Here is a 20,581-nt window from a genome sequence, read left to right on the forward strand (position 1 = left end):
AGTCTGGCCTTCGTTGGTTTTGGAGCTTGTAGGCCACCTCGGGCCACATGGTCTGATTCGTCGATGGTGGCGGCTTCCGTTGGCCATTTTCATCGTCCTCCGCCTCTTGGGCCTTGGTAAGAAGCAGCTAAGTGTTTGCTAGGTAGAGCGTTTTGCGAGAACTCCTCAATAGAAGGATGCATTACCTGCGTGTATGCGGTTGAACCGTCGAAGAAAGAGGATGAAGGCTCCACTAATATTACTAATGACGGTTTAGTAGTCAAGTGGAACATGGGCGCTTCGGAACTCAAAGACGATGATATATGGAGCGGCTGTGATGTATCAACTTGATTTAATATTTTATAATAGTTTAGTTCAAAGGTGTTCGCGAAATTGAACATCTCTACCACGTAAAGCCTCCTGGCGTGCTTGTTCTGAAGCTTGTTGATGTGCCATAGCTATCACTTGCTTCAATTATATTTTCAGTTTCCGGATCAGTGTGACGGCGCTGTCTGTTTTTTTCTGGAGCTTGGCCATAGTTATTTGCAGGCTCGCGACGTGATTTTGATAATACGTTCGCCAGAACGTAACATGCTCTCATACTCTTTTTTCTAGGATGCCATATGGGCTGAGAAGCATTTATGCTGTTACTTGACATCTACCTCTATTTACCAAATTCTTTGTAACTCGTACGTAATGGCGGTAGTTACATATTGAATTGCACCCCCACTATTCCAAAAGTGTGCACCGTGTGTAGTAGCGTTTACTGTTGGACTCTTGTTCACTCTATAAACTGAAGTTGATACGCTGTTTGTTGTCGTTGGGGAAGAAGTTGTCTTTGTATAGTCGAAGATGTTTTCTTGCTTGGCAGGTGGATTATTGCTATATCTGTTATCATCTGAGTAAATATATTGTCGTGGTGATTCTAGGAAATGGAACATATTCGCAACGTTATGGATCGCATCCGTAGCCAACGTGAGGAATATATCGACATGGTTACCGGTGGGTGAGCTTGAAAATTTTCAAGAAAGCCATTACCATCGTTTAATGTTGAGCATTCACACAACTCTAACATACGTTAGGCTTCGAGGGCAATAAATAAATCTGCTTGAATTTCCTTTGGCAGAATTTTCGAGTTAAAAAACAAGCGGCTGAGGTTTCCGTGCCTTTCGTAGGCGACATTTTCGTCTTGATTCTCAACCGCTATAAAATCATCTGCCGCGTAATCACCAATCAATCTGTGGTATAGTTGATCCGTACGCTTGTACAATGATCCCTCTATGTATAATTCCAACTAGGTTAACATACCGTCCACGCTCACGCTAGACAAGTCTCTTATTCAGTCTTATATCTTTGAATTAATATTACTTTTAAAAATCGTGAAACTATTAATTGTCCAATTGGATACCATTGTTCGTTTATGTTAAAGTTAATGTTAAATTTAATGTTAAATTAAGTGTAATTAAATAACGAAAAATAAGTAAATACTGTAAAGGCTATCCCAATTCAAATTTAAATTAAATTTATTTCGAGTACTAAATAAATTGAGTGCAGGTTGAGAGCAAAATCGAAATTTAGTTGGACGCGTATTAACCTTGTATATTTTGTAAACAAAATCAATACAAAAATAATGATTGTATACGCGAAACACAATTATTAAATGATTATAAAAGAAAGGACAATTAATTAATCGCATGAAAATGAAATAAAAGTTTTCTTCGAAATGACGTAGGCAACCTATAGTGCAAAATAACAAAAAAAAATGAGATGCCGGTACAAGTTAGAAGTGCGTTAATTTAAAGAAAGGACAAGTATATATATACAAATACATAAGCGCACGCACGCTGCATGAATTAGTTGGCTGGGTAACGACGAAAAATCATGAATATTGGTAAAATCGCACGCTATCGCGAATCGGCCTGACTTTGAAAAAATATATATACAGGGTAAGTCATTTTAATTTCCCCAGTCTAATAACTTTTGAAATAAGCAAATTACGCAAAAATGTTTCAGACCAAAGTTGTAGGGGTTCAAGGGGGACATCTAGGGGTGACTTTGAAATTGACCTTGAGCTTGACCTTGACGGTTTTCTCAAGGTCATTTCTATTTTTTTAATGGAAACCCCTATTTCTGATCTCAGGATCAGAAAGAGCGGGAAATTTTACGTTAAAGTATCTATTTAGTTTTTTTTCATAAGAACATAAACAATATTTCAGTTTTTACTTAAGAAATTGAAGCCGCTTTCAAACATCAAAAGGTTTAACGAGCATCGAAGACCTTTGTCGTACTTTTATTCTCAATGTGAAGCAAAGGTCAAATTCTTGAAAATTCTCTTATTTTTGTTACATTTCGAGGCGAAGCTTTTATCGCATATGACCGTTGTTAAATAAACTTCCAAAGAATAAGGGACTGGCCATGTACTAACGATGCTGATGTTTAAGATCATAAACTTCCTATCTTTAGCACTACCCAGGAACAACGACGTGGACGTAATAGGATTATGTTCCCTCTGGGGTGCTTTATTAACGTGAGTCCCCTTGCCTCTCACGATTCGGGGTGCTTTATTAACGTGAATCCCCTTGCCTCTCACGATTTGGGGTGCTTTATTAATGTGAGTCCCCTTGCCTCTCACAATTCGTGATGAAACTAGAATAAACTTATTTCCTATCGGTTTTGCTCGAAATTATTACCATTTACGTCGATGCATTGCCTGAGCCTCTGTTCGAAGCTTTCAATAGTGCGCAGTAAGATATCTCTAGAGATTTGTCTACATGCAACTCTAATCCTTTCTATCATATTCTCCCTTGTTGTGGGCGCTTCGGCGAACACAGTATTTTTTAAGTATCCCCAAAGGAAGAAATCTGGGGAAGTTAAGTCCGGTGATCGTGCAGGCCAAGCAACTGGACCACCTCTTCCAATCCACCTTTGTTGGAAATTTCTATTTAAAAATTCTCGTACAATTAAAGCGAAATGCGGTCCTGCACCATCCAGTTGTATCCACATTCGACGTCTAGTCTCAAGATCTACGTCTTCAAGTAAAAGTGGGAGATGATCCCTTAAAAGTTCTAAAATAGCATTGCCGTTGACGTTTTCTTCAAAAAAGAATGGCCCGATGAGATGACCATTAACTATTCCACACCATACATTTACACTCCAACGATGTTGATTATCGACTGGTCTGTACCAGTGAGGATTCTGATCAGACCAATAATGACTGTTGTGACGATTCAATTGGCCAGTACTATGAAACGTAGCTTCATCAGAAAAAAGGACATAATTAAAAAAATTCGGATCCTGCAAAATCATCTGTAGAGCCCACCGACAGAAATTTACTCTGTTTCTCATATCATTAGCGTTTAATGCTTGCGTTAAGGTAATATGATACGGATGATATCTATTACTTCTTAAAATTCTAATAACGGTTCTCTGAGGTATTCCTGTTTCTCTCTCTATTTGTCGGCTGCTGATATGAGGATTTAGGTGAACCAATCCTAAGACAACCAAAACCCTAGCATCTCTATCATCATACTCATGTCTTGGTCGACTTCTTCGTAGATGCTCTTGTCGAGCTCTTTCTTCAAGACGATGAATGGTACGGTGATCAGGATGGCGCCTTTGTGGGTATCGAATTCGATACAACCTTGACGCTTCACGGTAATTACCTCTACATTCTCCTAAAATCCAAATCATATCAACTATCTCTGTTGGGGTAAAATCAGCCATATTTAAAAGATTTTTTCAAAAAACCTCAATACAAATCAACAAAGGCAAAGATCATAGAAAGATGATACAAATTAAATATTACTGAAAACAGAGGCAATATTGTCCAAATTAGATTTCATATGATTGATGGCAATAAGAAAGGTCTCTTATTCAAATATGAAGAAATAATGATAGTGATACAATGAACACAAGCATGGTTAAAACAAAAGTAATATTTAAAGCTTTTTCAAAATTGAAATCACGACTGAACGTATTGCGATTACTTTCTAAACGACTTCCAAATGTAATAGATTCTTCATTGAACATGAAATTTATCCTTATGTATTTAACTTTTACTCTTATTTCTTTGCAGAACATCAGATTGATACTGAAATAGTTTCATTAATTTAATAGACTTGTAATAGCAAATTATTAGCAACAACTTCCAATATTTGAAATTTATTAATAATAATCATACAGTCCGGTGAAAAATAAAAAAGGATAGGAAACGGAAACAAGAATAGTCCCGTAAAATTAAAAAAAATTAAATTTAAAAAATTTAAAAATTTAAAAAATTTAAATCCTGTAAAATTTCCTGCTCTTTCCGATTCCGAGGTCAGAAATAAGGGTTCCCAATAAAAAAATAGACTTGACCTTGAGAAAGCCGTCAAGGTTAAGCTCAAGGTCAATTTCAAAGTCACCCCTAGACGTCCCCCTTGAACTCCTACAACTTTTTTCTGAGTCATTTTTTCGTATTTTGCTTACATTGTTCGATTCTTGTTCCAGGATAGTTTTGACCTTAGCATGACCTTAAGGGTTTATTTTGACCCATGTTAAAAGATGTTATCTGGATGTAAAATTTCCCGCTCTTTCCGATTCCGAGGTCAGAAATAGGGGTTCCCAATAAAAAAATAGACTTGACCTTGAGAAAGCCGTCAAGGTCAAGCTCAAGGTCAATTTCAAAGTCACCCCTAGATGTCCCCCTTGAACCCCTACAACTTTGGTCTGAAACATTTTTGCGTAATTTGCTTGTTTCAAAAGTTATTACACTGGGGAAATTAAAATGACTCACCCTATATATTTTCCAATTCAATCATGTATGAATAACTTTTCAAGATTATGAAATTTATTACAAAGTTTTCAAAGCAATGCGTGAAAGTAAATTTACGTCGCAGTTACGCGGTCTGACTTTCGAATGTTTACAAAAGCATTCGGTGGGACGTATGCTGCCTTTGTCCTGCAGGAATGTAAAATGCATGCTACATTTCTTGATAAGCTAAAATGAGCTCAAAAATCCTCTCGCGAGCGAAATTTGCTACGAAATAGCACCATAACGTTTGGGCGCCAAAATATAACGGTGTTTCCGATCGCTTATATTTTAATTTATAAGATGCTGCAGTAATTTGCGGGTATGTGTAAGGCCAACCAAAATCCTGCCTGGTATGTCAGTTTGCCCTAGAAGTGCCTCCAGGTCCGTGGAGAGCATCACGGATTTCGCGATAGAGCTTCGCTTTCTCACAAATTGAAAAGAACGCGTGAAGAGAAAAGAATAGGAGAGCCAAGTTTGAGATAAAAAAAATAGGCAAATAGATCGAGAATAAAATATAATTTATATAACCAAAACGAAGTACAAAGAAAGCCCAGCAGTAGAGAGAGAAAGAGAAAGACAAGCGAGTAGAGAGAGAAACGGAAATCGGGCAGGTACTTACATTAACAGTGACAGCTAAATCCTCCCTTGAGTTGCTTGCTCGTAGGGTTTATCTCGTGATAGAAACAACAAAAGGGCAGTGGTCTCGCTGAGTCACGCTTATTCTCCGCACCGGGACTCACAGTTTCTCATCCAGACCAAGGCTACGCAATTACACAAAAAAAAGAGCGCTATAATAGAAGGCCGAACGTATAATACCCCAAGAAGTGTCATCAAGAACATCTGCTTATACGAACAAAGCAGCTACTTAAATACCGCCTTGCTCTTTTCCACTCTCTTTTTTTTGACTCCTCTATCGGGAGCAATGCGCAACACGCGCACATACGCATATACACGTATCCTATACGCCAGTCTCTCTGTTGCCTATGCATCTAACTGGGCGCATCGTCTCTCTCTCTTATCTTTTCCTTATGTCGTCCGCTACTGTCGTTGTCATGCACATAGTATACATATAGTATCATACATAAATAAAGATAAGTATAAATAGATAGTAATATGAGGAAGAAAGAGACATAGTCATCCGAAACTCGTTATAATTTATCAGAAGCCTTTTAAACATCTTAACCCGTTAAGGACCAAACGGGCATATTTTTACCAGGTACAATATTTCATTCGATATTTGCGTGAAGAAATGGAATTGAACAAAACTCCAAATTTGTCTATTCTGACGTAAAATTTCATGATCTTTACAAATCTGATTTTAGTTATTGTAAAAAATTTCATTTTGATAGATTATAACTTTCCTGAAATTTTGAGACCCCTAAACCCACCCATTCTCTCTACATATATATAAAAACGTGATTTTCAGTCTTTTGACGATATCTCGGGCTCCAGTGGTCTCATAGACTTTTTTTTCATTTTGTAGGTTTTTATATCACCGACAACATGGTATTTTTTTTATTTTTTGACGCGAAATTCAAATTCAAAAACGCATTTTAAATTTATAAATTTGAATTAAAAAAAAACTAGACAAGACTATATTTTGAAAAAAAAAAATGTTATCTTAGTACTAATTCTAAGTACTTAGTATGTTCCTCAAAGGTCTCGGTGGCAATAATCATGTTATTAAGGTAAGGGAATACTTGAGGTTCCCAATCAGGGTCAAATAATGCGTCAGTTAAGCGTTGAAAAGTTGCAGAGACATTGATGAGTCCAAATGGCATGTCTAAGAACTCCCATAGTCCTTCTTCTGGGCTTGCAAAAGCTTTATATTCGCAGCCATTTTCTTCTAGTGCCACTTGGAAATATGCTTGTTTAAAGTCAATCTTGCTGATGTATTTGGCATGTCGCAATTCGTTTAATATTGAGTTCATATTAGGTAGCGGGTATGCGTCTTTTCTTGTGACCTTGTTTAAGTCGCGAAAATCAATGAAGAATCTTCAGGAGTTGTCAGGTTTGCGTATCATTATTGGAGCGCTACGCCATGCACTTTTTGATGGTCGAATGATGCCCATTTCATACATTTTCTAGATTTCGGCTCGTACTCTTTTCTGTACAGCTGGCGATATTCATCGTAATCCCTATCTTATTAGCTAGTTATCACTTATATCTATTATGTGCTTTATAATTTGTGTTCTTCCTAGCTTGTCAGTCATAGGTGATATCAGGCGATCTGTTATTTCCTTTATGAATTTGATCTGATTAGGGGTAATCTCTGTCAGGCCAGCACATTCAGTAAAGAAAGCCTCTAGCTGCGATATTTGTTTAGGCTGTAGGTGATGCCATTTACCGTTGTGCACTCTCCATTTCCTTTCTTAGAAAAGTATGAGCATATTCCATTGCGTCAAGAAATTTAATCCTAATATAATCGTCGGTCCATGCAGGTTTTTCATTGCCTTGAACCTGAATTTCTGTGTGGCTGTCAAAGTCAATTTGTAAGAGGAGTTCACCTATTGTTTTCTCCGTTTTTCCCGTAATTCCTTGAATTATTGTATAATTCGGGAGCAGTCTTCCTTCAAATCTATTCGTGATTTGCGGATCCCACTAATGAAAGTTCTGCCCCTGAATCAACTAGGGCGTCATACGCTACATTGCCAATAATAATCAGTATAAAATATCTACTGTCCGAACTCAATCCTACTATCAATTTTGGAATCGAGGGCAATAAAGCTGTCGCATTTCCGGCTTTATTTTTATCTATGGTGTCATTTAGTTCTTTATCCGCCACGCCAGTTGTTTGCAGGTCTGATGTTGGAATCATCGTTGGTACTTTATCTCTCATTTGTTCCATTTTTTCATTGACTGTAAAGTTGACGATTTTTCTAGTGTCTTTCGTTGTTTTCGTAATCGCACCTTCAGGTTTTATGTCAGGTTTGTCAGTGATTACTTTGATATCCGGCATTTTTACAATTTCTTCTATTATTACTGGAGTTTGCCAATCAATTTTGTCTGTTGATATCATTCGTTCGATAGGTGGAAATGCTAGGTTTTCCACTATCTATGCATTGGCTTGTCTCCATTAATGTTAAATAATAATGTTTCATGGTTCTTTAATTAGTTTGCTAAGTGACTCTTCGTCATTCCAGGATATTCTTTATTGGTCTATCTCTGGGATTTGTTTTTCAACTCTATTTTCATCTTTGTTTGAGGCATGATCGATTATTTTCTTGTTATCATCCGATAATACTTCCCATATTGGATGAAAGTTTTCTTATGAGTCTATGTTCATTTCTATGTGGGATATCATCTTTACAGTTATCTTCCCTTCTCGGTCATTTTGACTAATTATTGGGAATTGGGAGGAAGCAGCGGGCTCGTCTGTTCCTCATCTAACGCGTTTTCCAACAACTCTGAGCGGATATATTAGCAGATCTTGCAGAAGTCAAATGGTGTTCCTATGTTTTTACATACTTGACAGTGATTCTGTCTTATTTTCGACCCTGTCTTTGTAAATAAAGCTTTCTTTTTCGGGCAAGTTGCTACGTAATGATCTACCTGGCAGCAAAAGAAACAAGGGTTCTTCGGATATTTTCGGTAGTTATGATCTCCTTGGCAGCATCTGCATGGTTCTCTACTTTGTCTGTCTGTCTGATTATTATTAGGTGAATTATTTTGTTCTGTTAGATTGTTTTAAAACGGTATTAACGAGGGCAAATTCGGTATTGTTTCTAGTCCGTCCGATAGTACTCCCATTTGACCTTGTCTATAACTTGAGCTTGATGTTGACCTCGATTATGACTTTGACCGTTGGTCTGTTCATTATTCGCTGTCGATGTCTTATTCTGATTTCTTCAATTTTGTTTGTTTTACCGGTGGGAAAACCAAGTATTGATACGGATCATGGTATGCTGCAATTTGTGCCATCATAGGTGCGGTATACGTATTTTGTTGGTTGGTCTATTGTTATATACTGGTTTGCTTTATTTTACGTTATGTTTCTTTTTCGCAGTTGTCTTGTGTGTTTTAATTTGTGATTTCCGATAGTGTCTGAACTTTTTGTACGGCCGAAGTTTTCGCTGTCTTTTTATTTGCTATTTTTGGCGCTGCTGCCGGGAAATGTATCTTGGTTGAGGGTGGATTGTTCCTCCATCTCTTCCAAATCTTCCCATTTTCGACCATAATATATCAGGCCACTAAATCTTTCTATCCGTTTGTCTGCCGTATATTTACGGTATGCTGAAAGGAGTCCCCGTCTAGCAATTTGTATTTATGTCCGCAGTGGTATGGGATGCTTAAAGTAGCTGGCTATGTATCAGAAAGCGTTCAGATAGTCTGTGATAGTTTCGCCTTCGTTTTGTGTTCATCGTCTGAGTTCTTCCTCAATATCATCATTGGTCATTCGTTGGCTGTAATGATCTCGCAGGGCTCTCTTAAGATCTCGCTATGAATAAATTTCTTTTGAAATTCCTCAGTACCACGAATTAACTTCCTTAGAGAAAACGGCCGTTAAAGTCTGTAACAAGTTACTGCTTGACGTTCTAACTCGTCTCTTTTGGTCTTCGATCTGACTAATGAACTCCTCGGGTCCGTCCATGTCATTAAATCTTATTTTGTGACTTTCTAATAATTTAATGTTGCGGAGATCTCGGCAGGCTTTGTCAAAGACACAATCTCTTGATTTGTACGAACGATACCTTTCCTCGTATCCTATGTCTGAAGGTGAATCCGAACTGTCAGGGTCAGAGTAGTATCGGGCCGGTTCTCGCCATTGTTCACGAGAATGTCAGCAGCTTGTATATTCATCCCTACGTCTAGATTGTGATCATGACCGTACTCGATGTTTTGAGCTCCTCTTTGATTGATCACTGTCAGATTCACTTTCCATTACATTTTTCCTTATTTTCTATGTCATCATTTGCTGTTTTCGCCATTCAGCTTTATGTCGGCAGTTATTTCGTGGGTTGCTGCGGTCCGAATAGTCTGACTGATGTGTTGTCTTAGAGTAATGACTGTCGTCGGATGTATCATCTTCACCATATGACTCCGAGTACCGTCTATTCATACGACCTCTCTTTTTCGATTGCCTAGCATGTCCTTTTCGTTATTAGTTTCCCTTGACGATTTGAAGGGGCTAGGAGATCGGTGTGAGTGGCTTTTGCGAGGACCTTTTACTTTTGTATATATCTGATTATTATCTTTCTTATTCATTTAGTGTGATCGATCTATTTTTCGTTGTCGATTGTTAGTTTATGTGTGTTTCTTACCGTCGTCAGTAAATTCTCTCTCGTATGAATACTGATCTTTATGTCTATGGTTTGGTTTGCTTGTTTGTCTATACGTATACTGGCATTCCATTTCATAATGTCTATTTCTTTCACGTATCGATTGCGTACCTCTTAGATTTTGTTTCGAGAAGACAATTACAGTGCCCGATATGTATTATTGCCCACCCTGAGGTGAAATTTGCCAAACTTTAAAGTTTTATATCTCAGCAAACAAGAGTCGTAAAATAGAAATCTTGACACCATTTTAATGGTAATAGAAAAAGTTTTAAGTAACTTGAAGATAATATTGTTTTTACTAGAATTAAGTTTTTTATGCTTAAAAAATGAACATAAGAAATTTCTTTTATTTTGCCCATGTACAAATTTATTTATTTGCTATGCAAATGAGCAGATCATTAAAAATCCACGCAAAGTTAAAAGGTGGAATATTTCTCTTTAAAATAAGAGCGGCAGAACTCATTTCTGATTTTTTTATACAGAGATATAGCTTTTTTTATAAAAAAAAATCGTTTTTTTTTCAGCTCATATCTTGGTTCGATATTCGCCATCCTCCATGACGCAATTCATTACGAATTTCCTCCTCCGTATGGTCAACTATTCTATTTGTCTATTTCGTGCCGTTTTATTTTTCTTTACAATATGCAGCAGGTCACCATTTGATAACGGTGATTTTATTGGGGCACTGGCTGGCATGTCATCATGTATTATCACCATTTTAATAATATTGACTTTTTTTATTGAATATATCAAAATTAGTTGTCAGCCATCTTATGATGTATGCTTTTTTTGTTTTAACTAGAAATTTTGAGAGTTCTCCAGATTTTCAAGTCCTATTCCAAACTATTGAAGTCAGAAGTGTTAATCTTAAAACGATCAAAATTTCAACAACAAAAATTCTCCAAAATCTGAACTATCAGACTTTGGTTTCGAAATCTGAACCACGTGGAAGTATAACTGTCGAAATATGAAATAAAAATTTCAGATAAGTCAGACTCTAAATTGTCAGAATCTGAATCGGCCGAATTTTTCAATGTACCTTAACCTAGTATACGGAATTTGGCCAGAATTTTGGAGTTTCGGACTTTGAATTTTAAATTACTAGTGCAGGAATAGTCAGAGGTTATATACAGCATGGTCGGAATCGATACTGAGTGTTAAAATTATACTGAGTGTCAGAGATTATACTGATGATCAGTAGTTATATTGATGGTCAGAACTTATACTGAATGTCAGAAATTACGCTGAAAATAATCTTATTAATTAAATAATTGCTCCGATTTTTCAGAACACATAATCACATATACATGCAAGCATTAATCAATCACATATAGTATATTTTATTTGCACATATAAATAATTATCAGTATATAATAATAAAATAATATTATAGTTAAATAACTAGTTCGCGATTTTTCGATCAATAATTTCACGCGCAATCTAATAGTTGGGCGCCACTTGTGGGAGGGAATTTCAGGAGGTCTTAGGCCGTGCACACGAAATACTTTCACTAAAAGACCTGATTAGACCATTTCCCCGACTAGTAATAAGAGCGCCAGACCGCCGTTCCTTAGTTACAGCGATCGTCGGGAATAAGGTCAGAAATCGTCTCGGGTCAAGGGTTAGCGCGTATGTTACCTAAGATTCGGAACTAGTAAAGGAAAATTCTCGCTAAGGATTATTCACGGCTGAAAATAGAATCAGCATGCAGGGATAGGAAGTTAACCAGGAATAAATAATAAATCGGTTATACTTCACTTCACTTTATTCGCTAGCTAAGTTACATCGCCGATTAGAATGGCGAATGGTCAGCGCGATTCGAGGCGATTTAATTCATAGCGACAATAAATCCACAAGTTCCAGCGAATCAAACACGTAACAAAATTATGAGCAATATGAATATGGCGAATCACGCACAGTACACCTAACTCTTACTAATGAGTGGCACTTTGCCTACTTACAGATCTCAAACTGCAGACTCACTCGATTGCTTCCTAAATCCTTCAATTTTCTTAGCTGGTAGCGGATCTGCCTGTAGCGGAGCTCACGATCAGTAGCAAAATGAGAAACTACTCTTCACGGTCAAAGATCCTTTACTTCTCCTCTTTCCGAGAAGAAATCATTTTACTGGCCGATATGCTAATTTGGATATCGATAGCGCCCTCCGAATATCCCCGTCATTGGTCAATATGCAATAAGAAAAATCATAGCGCTCTCATTTTCTCTCTTGCCTGATGTTTATTTTCCCTCTCACATCCCCCATTCAGTCAGTTAGCATTGATTGATGTATTTACCATATTCCTATTTATTTTTCGGTGCGGACGGAAATTAATCTTTATTCTAATTCGCTTATTGATCGTAACGTCACTGGCGAATTTTGTCAGAGGTTCAAATTTCAGCAGTCAATTATTTTTGTTTAATTTAACAGACTACTTATCGCTTAAGAGTATACCTAAGGAATTATAGCGGTCACGTAGATATATTTTTTCCAATTTTCATGTACGTTACACATTTTAAGTCTCATGGCTAGATATTTTGCCATATAATATAATAGTCGTAAGTCGGTTTCATTTTCATAGCGCCCTTAACATCGAGTTTGCGTTCGAATTAGCATTGTATTTAAATTCTAGTTAGCTCGCTTTCATATGATCTGTCTCGCTCGCTCCTGCTCAGTCTATCTCGCTTGCTCCCACTTTGTCTATCTTGTTCGCTCCTGCTTAGTCTATCTCGGCGCTTTAAAATGATCGCCCTCGCTCTCTCGTGTAGACCTCGTGCTCTGCTACTGGTCTCTGGAGAGCCTCGTGGAACGCTCCCCCTCGGTCGTGTGTTGTGTGTGTGCATCCAGATGTTTGCCAGTGGTCAGAAGCAGTGTGTGTTGCGCTCAGGATGTCGTCGATGGTGCGCAGCAGTTTGGCCCAGCTGATTGTCAGCTGCCTCTTCATCGGCGATTTCCTGATCACGCCAGGTGTGACAGCTTCCCTAGAATGTCTCTGCTAGTGCCTGGATATGTAACGTATCCGTGGATTTCGCTCGTATACATTTTTGTTGCATTTTTCAGTCAGGTTTCACGGGTGTTTTTCTCCAGTCGGCAACACATGATCGGGAGTGTTTATGTGCATTCTCTTTCTTTTTCTCGTCGTGCTCTCCATTTTTCGCTCATCCATCGGAACGCACGATTTGCATTGTTTCATCGTTTTACCGGGCGTGGGTGGGCGAATTTGAAAATAAAGTAGGGTTTATTCTAGTAGTAGAACAATTTTATTCGGCTGGTTATGGGACGGGAAGGGACAGGGTTGATTCCCCTGAGGTGTTGCAAGTAATACAACGTTCTCAGGCAAAGTCTTGTAATACACCGCATTACACATATTTGTATAGGGATAGGTATACTTTTGTGTGAAAGATATTTAGTTGATTTCAGTAAGCCCTTAGACTATTTACGTAAAAAGCAAAAAAAAGAATCAAATACTTAAAGCAGAATATAAATAAAATAAAGACTTGTTTATTCTAATTGTAAAATAAAAATGACTAAGCTTTGACATTATTATTTTCAATGTATACCAAACTATTTTAAAAAGCATTAACAATTATTAAAAAATTCGTCGTGAAGCAGAATATCAATAAAATTATTTCTTGTTTTGAAATGTGCGTTCAAAAAATATAAATATCAAATCAGTAGCTCACAAAATAATTTATATAAAAATTACACTTGACTTTATTTAATGCTACATAAATATTCAATATTACATTTTTAAAAATGTTTTTATGTTTTTTTCCATGGCTTTTTTGATATCTTTAACTAAATACTTGTTTAAAACATGAAAATAATAAATTATAAAAATAAAATATACTCATACCTATTACCAGTAGGTTAATTTCTGAATAACAAAGATATACTGATATGAGAACTAAAAGCAAGAACCAAATTAATCTAATATCTATTCTAAGCTTATTTAAATTCTTTAAATTCAAAAAATGTTATAAAGAGACGTATATTTTTATATTTTATACAGTAAATTACTTGATGAGTATTAAAACACTTATATGATGATAAAATTATTATGTTGTGATAACATGAAAGCTCAGACGCAAAGTCTTTATGTGATCCCTACAGTCATGCTACAATGGTGTGAAGTATTATCCAGAAGTAAAGCGCACTGACAATGAGTAGAGTGAACAGTAGAAGTATTACAATCTGCCCGGTCGTAAAGGATTCATTTCCTATCGATATTTGGTTATCAAATTGCTATTTAATATATAAATAATTGTAATTTAATATAAAAAAATTGCATGTATGTTTTAATCCATTGCTTTTATACTAATAATTATAAAAATGAATGTATTTCTTCATCTAATAAATTCACAATATACACGCATCAAAATTCGAATTTTGATATGGAAAGAATTGCTTACCGGACAACATACATATGGGCTGTCGACGCTATGGGCACAAAAGTGTTAGAGTCATAACATGCAATAAAAGCGATTACACAAATACCGAGTGACGACAATAATAAACTACTAATAAGATACGCATTAATTAGAACGGATGAAAACTAAAGTGTTAACTGTCGCAGCTCTAGCATTTAAAGCCTCTGAACTTAAAAATCATGTAAGTGTAGCGCAAGATCTCTTGCGCGGTTTGCGCATCTTCCAACGTAGTTTCTCTGCTGCTCATGTGTAGTGTTGATTTTAATTTCTCATCATTTTCAACAACTTAAATTTCGATTGAATATGAATTCACTTTTAATGATGCATATTCGTGTCCGAATATATTCTTATTCATGCAGATAAAAAAATTCACGTTAATTTTCCAAATAGCAAGTTGCGAGACTTGCGCCACTTGCTTGATTGCCAAGTGTGGAGGTCATTAAGTGGAAAAACCTTGAGGTAGTGTCTTTTGGAGAATTGGAAAGTTTATATACACTGCCCGTCAATCACTTTTGCCATGCTTACCTCAAAATTAGGCAAACTTGAAAGTTTTGTATCTCGGTCGGAAAACATCGTATCACAAAAAACAGCAGGGCATTTTAAAGGTAATTGCAAAAGCTTCCATTTAAGACGTGCAGAGACTTAAAAATGAAAATATGTGTTTTTTACAGTAAAAAAACTGATTAAAAAAATTTCAATTTTTTTAACCTCGACTTAAATCAATGCCAATTTAGAACCAGGCGGTGGAGGGCAAATCGACCTGAGGAGTTCGGAGGGTAATGTCTTTCCCTTTAAAATTAGCCCCGCGGGGTTCTATCCGATGTTTTTTAACCGAGTTACGGCGTCTTTTGTAAAAAAATAACCTTTTTTTCCAATCCTCAATTACTTCGACTTGCGTACGTTTTGGAAAAAAATGCCAAAGAGAAAAAAGTTTCATTTTGTGCCCAAGAATACGAAAATAAAGTTAAAATAAAGAAATAGAGAAAAAATTTTTTTTCGATTTTTTAGCGCATTAAAAAAATAAAGGAATTTAACTTTTTTTTTACGCTTCGTTTTAAAATGTCTAGGGACGTAGTAAATCACAGAAAAACTAAAACTAAGCGTAAAAAAAAAGTTAAATTCCTTTATTTTTTTAATACGCTAAAAAATCAAAAAAAATTTTTTCTCTATTTCTTTATTTTAACTTTATTTTCGTATTCTTGGGCACAAAATGAAACTTTTTTCTCCTTGGCATTTTTTTCCAAAACGTACGCAAGTCGAAGTAATTGAGGATTGAAAAAAAAGGTTATTTTTTTACAAAAAATGCCGTAACTCGGTTAAAAAACGTCGGATAGAACCCCACGGGGGCTAATTTTAAAGAGAAAGACATTACTCTCCGAACCCCTCAGGTCGATTTGCCCTCCACCGCCTGGTTCTAAATTGGCATTGATTTAAGTCGAGGTTAAAAAAATTGAAATTTTTTTAATCAGTTTTTTTACTGTAAAAAACACATATTTTCATTTTTAAGTCTCTGCACGTCTTAAATGGAAGCTTTTGCAATTACCTTTAAAATGCCCTGCTGTTTTTTGTGATACGATGTTTTCCGACCGAGATACAAAACTTTCAAGTTTGCCTAATTTTGAGGTAAGCATGGCAAAAGTGATTGACGGGCAGTGTATATATTGCAACGGTAGTCGATTCAATTAATCGAACCGTTCGCGATTCTGATTTTCGCGCGTTAGTTCTAAGTATTGAGAGAGAGAGAGGGGGCGCGTGATCTTTTGAATTAGCAGTTACGTCTCAGCTGTTACTTGTGTAGTACCGCCAAAATAGTTTAGCACAGTGTTTCACCGATTTGCCAATAAATAGTTTACTTGGATTTTGGATACGTGTACAAGGGTGAGCGAGGAAGCAGCAACAGTAGCAGAATCACGGAAGCAGCAGCAAAAGCAACAGCTATTATACAGCAGATTTGCAATCGAGGCAGCACAGCTGATTCGGATCTGAGGAGCACCTTTAATTTGCTTCAACAATTACGGCTGATCACCGTAATTGCACCGCAGGGTAGGTGCACCTCCCTTAAGGAGGCTCCAGCGAGGAGGGGTATTGAAAAGTTTCGATGTTAGTTATAGTGATTTCGATAAGTGAAAATGCACTGAATCCAACGGTATCCTTCTTTACCCCTCAAGCCGTGGAAAATTTCGAGATATTTCATCTCAAAGTTTGCGCTTTTTGTATAGTATCTTATGGAACAAGGTGAAAAAATGTTAGAAATTCATCAATAACTAAAAGTAATGGTGTAGTTACGTAATGAAAAACTGATCTTCTTATAGATAAAAACTTGGTCTTTCGAATGATGTACTGCAAAATATGGATAGTCGTGGAAAATTTTGAGATATTCTCCAAAAAAGTCTGAAATTGTCTACTTTATAGGTTCTGTGCGTCGTACCAAACTCAAGTTCTGGAACTTCTGTTGTAAAAAGTTACCAACTGTAGTTGAAAATCGTACTATTTTGTAATAATATTGCTTTAGAAACTGCTTATAAGATTTTTTAGCCGTTAGCTTGAAAGTTTATTTTTTGTTGTGTTTTTGATCCCGGCGGTAGTCGCTGGAGCCTCCTTAATTATCGCGTGACAAAATACATTTGGTATTTTGTCCAACCGTGTTGGCGTTAATTTTTTGTATTCGCGTCGAGCGTTAGATCGCGCCAATATTCGTATCTTCTCTCTCTCTCTCTCTTTCTCACCGAAAGTTATTTAATTGTAAATCCTATTCGCATGCGTCAGTCTTTCGGCCCAACAAAGACTGTAGAGATTTTATTAATAAAATCTATTAAACTTATTCGCCGATTTCGTCATATAATTTTTCCTAATAGTTTAAACAATTGAAAAAGGCTTAGGTTTTAATCCGATTATAGCTAGGGGATTAAGTGGATTAGGAGCAAAGTCGATTACACTTAAAACTCATCGAGTATCACAAGGCACGTGACTTAAGGTGAGTTCAACTCTGCTTGATCGAAGACAACTAAGTTAAGTCAGCTTACGTTAAGGCGAATACACGTATTAACATACGTGTTAACGGAGCGGCGGTTTGCTCTGCATCGTGGGAGTTTGTTCTTAAATAAATTTCTCATTTTGCAGATTTATCCCCCCCGTTACAATATATATATATATATATTAGTATATATATGATAAATTCAAGGCAAGAAATGATTTTAAAAGAAGGTCTAGGCCTAAAAAGTTAGTGAAAACACTGTAAAATACGAAAAATTGCGGTTTTTCGTGATATTGAACGTGATACACCACTTTTAATATCTGAAGGAATTTATAAATATAATTTGATATCTGAAGAATACATTTTTTTTCGAAATATAGTCTAGTATAGTTTTTTTTAATTCAATTTAGAAAATTTAAAACGCGCTTTTTAATTTGGATTTCTAGTCAAAAAATTAAAAAAAAATCATCTTGTCAGTGATAGAAAAACCTTAAAATAAAGAAAAATAGACGTCTATGGGACCTCTGGAGTTTGAGATATCGGCAAAAAACTAAAAATTATATTTTCATACATATGTAGAGAATGGATGTGTCTAGGGGTATGAAAATTTCAGAAAAGTTATATTTTTTTATGTATTATTAGAAGGTATCTTCAGTATTTCAAACGAGCCGTGGGCATTTTTCATCTTCTTAACCGGCTAGACCCTTTACGATTTTTGAACAACTATTTTATAATGAATGAAAATTTTTGAATTGAAATCGGTTTCGGACATAGTGCAACCATGGATTTTTTGTTTCCATGGATCCTAAACTTTAAATTTGTTGAACCGAAATATTGAAATTACCATATGAAAGTCTATTCACCATGGATGTGTTTCTACAGTTCTAAAGAAAATGAATTTCTAAAATTTCTTGGGCTTGTAGAGAATAAAAATATGGCTAGATTTGAAAAATCCAACATGATGGATCAAACATGTGTAACGGAGAATCTCGGCTAGGCCGATTTCGTCCGTTTGGCTCTCGCAAATGTCCGCACGCCGCGCCAAGCTGAGAGTGTGTGCGAGTAGTCCGCACACTCATGCTTGGATTTTTGTTTTCGGGGTTCTGTATACGGGCTGAGCTGACGGCTGGGACGATCGAGATGGCGCGGAAGAAGAAGAAGAGAGAGAGAGAGCACTCTAGTTGCGGATCATCGCGGAAAATTTAAGAAGAGAATATCTGCCAGGTTTTGGGCAGAGAAAGTTGAGCCCGCGGATTAAACCGAAGTTAACGGTTTTCCGAAGTTGGCCCTGGACCTCGTCAACGTTTTTCGTTTTTCGGAGACACGCCCGGTGCGCGAACGAGAATTAGAGGGTTTGGCTGGGTCGCACCCAGCCGTGTCCCGAAGGATACATCGGTGCGTGTGGGTAACCGGCGAGGTTCGCGGGTGCGCGCGTGAGCGGGCTTCGACGCTGCTGCAGTACCGAGCAATTGAAGGGCAGCAAAGTAACAACGACAACAGCAACGAGCGGAACAACGGATTGAGGCAGTAACATTGGAAGAGCGAATGAGAGAACGAGCGAGAGAATAAGTAGCGACGACAATAACACCAGCGAGACGGTCAGCGAGAGGGAGCGCAACAGTGACGTCACACTACAAAACGTTCTAGCCGTCAGAGAGGCTGCATGTCGAGGTTGGTGCCGTGTATTCTCTTGTTTCTCTCTCTTGCATGTTTGGGCGCCAACTCATGGGTGGTAGCGCGGCAAATCTGCTGGCTACTCCATTGATGAAATAACGGTGGAAAGTGTTTATCGGGCATTTATTGTAATAACTAGTTTTAAACAGGGAATCGGCAGGCTGACCAGCCACCGATTCACTTTCGCGTTCGCGTTTATTATTGTGCCGCTCGTAGTATATAGGCGTGAGATCGCCGTCTTGTAGTCGATTGTTGACGATTAAAGGATTAGTGTGTTAATTTGGTGTTGCGTTTATTCGCCGCTGTATCGTTCCTCATCCCGACTTCGAATCTGTGCATTTAACGTGATTGTGCTCGACGCGTTATTCAGTCGCGAGTACGTCTTTTATTTCTTGAATCCCGAAATAAATAATTTGTGTGGACGGCCGCGAGTTACCCAGACGGGAACGATCGCATATTCTCCCTTACAGATGACGGACGAAATTTTTGGAAATTAGAGAGAAGAGAAATCGGTAACAGAAAATGGTAATGGCATCAATATCTCTGATAATGAATCTGAATGTGGTTCAGAAGATTTTGACGAGGAGAAAAATAGTGATTTAATTGTACTTACAGCATCGTACGAAAAAGTTTTTGAAAACTACACAGATGATCAAAAATTACTTGAACCAAATCATATTTATGAATGGATGGATGGTTAAAAAAAATGATGCGGAAGTAATAAATGAATCTTTACTATCTTTACTATCCGAATCACTCAAGAATCGAAAGTACAAATATAGAGGTTACAAAATTACTCTTGCTGATTTGAATGTGTTCATAGGAATCATTGTGATTTCAATTTTTAATAGTAATCTAGAATTTGAACATTTTGAAAATCTGATTTCAGATTCATTATCAGCGACTCTGAAAACTCTTCTATACTAAATATGATCGAAATCGGTTGATTTCCGAAAATTCCGTCCGACATCTTAGATTCGTCAAATTGGATTTTTCAAATCTAGTCGTATGTTCATTCTCAGCAAGCCTAAGAAAGTTAGAAGTACATTTTCACACACATTCATGGTGAATAGACTTTCATATGATAATTTCAATATTTCGGTTGAAAATTTAGCATTATAGACGCAATTTGTAAAATCATCATCTTGAATTTAACTTGAAAATATAGCAAGTTTAAAGTTTATGATCCATGTACGCAAAAAATCCATCTTTGCACTATGTCTAAAATCAATTTCTATTCAAAATACTTGATTCATTATAAAATAGTTGTTCAAAAATCGTAAATTTTAACTAAAAAAGCAAATATAATCTATAAAAATGATATTTTTGACAATAACTAAAATTAGATTTGTAAAGATCATGAAATTTTACGTCAGAATAGATAAATTTGGAATTTTATTCAATTCAATTTCTTTATGCAAATATCGAACGAAAAACCTGGTGAAAATATGCCCA

The 20,581-nt window shown here is 36.6% G+C and overlaps 1 protein-coding gene across 8 annotated transcripts in view; it reads left to right on the plus strand.

Moving 5' to 3' along the window:
- LOC131663753 (glutamate [NMDA] receptor subunit 1) overlaps positions 1 to 20,581 on the plus strand; it is a 1,362,975-nt gene that overhangs the window by 183,591 nt on the left and 1,158,803 nt on the right. The window lies entirely within an intron of this gene.

The sequence above is a fragment of the Phymastichus coffea genome, unplaced genomic scaffold (assembly GCF_024137745.1).
Source record: "Phymastichus coffea isolate CEN01 unplaced genomic scaffold, Cenicafe_Pcof_1.1 PCOF00002, whole genome shotgun sequence".
In the NCBI taxonomy this organism is placed as follows: domain Eukaryota; kingdom Metazoa; phylum Arthropoda; class Insecta; order Hymenoptera; family Eulophidae; genus Phymastichus; species Phymastichus coffea.